Raw genomic sequence first — 2,351 nt, 5'->3', positions numbered from 1 at the left:
AGCATGAAAGTTCATCTCCTAAAACTTTACACCCTATTGAAAGAATATAATAGTGTTAAAGAAAAGCTAATTCTGTGATCCTCTCGCATCGGGCTACAGATGGGATGCCATTTTCGAGGGACATTTTTTTGCCCCAGTTCCCGTCAAATAGCTCCTGAAATAGGCATGATACAGCCCCCTTGAATAAAATAAAATACCTTATTTAATTGCCTGAATGACACTCGGGATTGTGCTGCCAAAGCAAGCCCAAACAGGCCCAACCAGAAGCAATATCGAGGGGGTAACTTGACTATGAGGCAGCTCCAGCCCTAGCCCCCACCGGCTGCCAGCCCGGGCTGATGGAAATGAAAACAGGTCTGGGGAAATGCAAATGAAATCTGCAAAGGAGCCGAAGGGAGGAGAAACGATTTCCCAGGGTAATGAGCTCATTGATTGCAAGGATGGCACCTCAGGCCGACCTCAGGGGGCTCAGAACGCCATTACACAAGGACAGGGTCAGCCACCAACTCTACTCGTCAGCGGCTGCCAGACTGTGCTCCTCTGGCCCCAGGATTCTGGCCCCTTCTTGCTTCCTTTGTGTATTTTTGCCATTTGTGTGGACTTGCCCGGGATTCCACTGGATTCTTAACTAATTGGGAAAACAGCAAGTCTTGGATCTTCCAGGAGAGACCCAACTTGATTTATTTATTGAGTCCAACCCAATTTTAAAAATATTATTCAAGTACAGAGACACTGACTACCTGTTCTGTCTGTGTCATCCACAGCTGGTCTCCAAAGAGCTTAGCGGAAGAAGTTCTGAATTTTCCTGCTTTGCTGAAGATCTATTTTTTACCGGAAATATATATTACACTAAAGTAGGTGGTGATCTTTCCTCCACACGTATCTTGGAAGAGCTACTGCAGTAGAATTATATCAGGAAGATTTATAACCAACATGCACATTATTTAACACAGTTTCAGTGTACAAAGATGGTAAATTCTCCACTCATCCCAGCTTGCTTTAGGATAACAGAGGGTATGGGTCACTGCCAACACGGGCTTCCTTCCTGAGCCCTGCCTATCCCAGCAAGGTGCGTGGACCCCTGCCCACTCTCCTCTAACCCAAACGCTCTTCCATAGTCACTGATTCAGAGCAACTATTTGATCTGCTGTCATGTTTTGGGAAAAGGATTCAGGAACAGGCATCTTATTAGTGTGGCTATTATGGATTGAGCTGTGTTCCTCCAAATGCCTAACTTTAAGCCCTAACCCCCAGCACCTCAAAATACCTCTGTAATTCAATCCAACTGGTGTCCTTATAAAAGGAGGAGATTAGGACATGCGAAGAGGCACCAGGGATGCTCACACACAGAGGAAAGACCATGTGAGGGCACTGCGAGAAGGCGGCCATCTACAAACCAAGGAGAGAGGTGTCAGCAGAAACCAACCCTGCCAGCAGCATGACCTTGGACTTCCAGCCTCTAGAACTATGAGAAAATAAATTTCTGTTGCTTAAGCCACTGAACCCTGGCCTGAGGAGCCAGCCAGTAGTCACGGTAGCTTTGACCCCAGGTCTCGTCTTGTCACTCATTGGTTAAGGGCTACTGGGAGAGGGGCATTAATTTTCCAGCCCTCTGGTCCAGGGTGCACAAGCACATGCGGGGCTTGCATCACTGAGAAAAACCCTGTGGCCAGGAGATGTAGATGCTGTCAGTGGAAGGCCCCCAAGGTAAGGACCAAGCATGGCTATACGTGCCTGCCTAACCCCAGCAGAATCCTGATGCAGAAACAGAAGAAAGCGGGGTGCCTGGGTGGCACAGTCGTTAAGCGTCTGCCTTCGGCTCAGGGCGTGATCCCGGCATTATGGGATCGAGCCCCACATCAGGCTCCTCTGCTATGAGCCTGCTTCTTCCTCTCCCACTCCCCCTGCTTGTGTTCCCTCTCTCGCTGGCTGTCTCTATCTCTGTCAAATAAATAAATAAAATCTTTTTTAAAAAAAAAAGAAACAGAAGAAAGGACCTTCTCTCTCTCACCTTTGCCATTTTATGTCCTTCCTCTGTATCTGGTTGTCCTTTGCTGCCCAGAGACGTCATCTCAAGAGCATACTGCCAGTCACCCGTGTCATTAAGACTGTCAAAAGGAGGTTCTTAAATAGAAGGTTAAGCCAGGAAAAGTCCCTGGCTAAAAGGATGATACCAAGGGTCCCACCTACTTGTGCATGTTGCCCTGATCTTGATGTGCCCACCTGAGAGGCAAGTGAGGGCTACAGCCCCCCAAAGGAAGGTGCACAGGATTTTTTTCACAAAGATGCAGCCCACTCATCAAGCACGTGTCTAGACAGAGGAGTACATAAAGTTAGTACAGAACCAGATA

Source organism: Ursus arctos, unplaced genomic scaffold (genome assembly GCF_023065955.2).
Source record: "Ursus arctos isolate Adak ecotype North America unplaced genomic scaffold, UrsArc2.0 scaffold_23, whole genome shotgun sequence".
In the NCBI taxonomy this organism is placed as follows: domain Eukaryota; kingdom Metazoa; phylum Chordata; class Mammalia; order Carnivora; family Ursidae; genus Ursus; species Ursus arctos.
Note: the sequence above shows the minus strand (reverse complement) of the source record.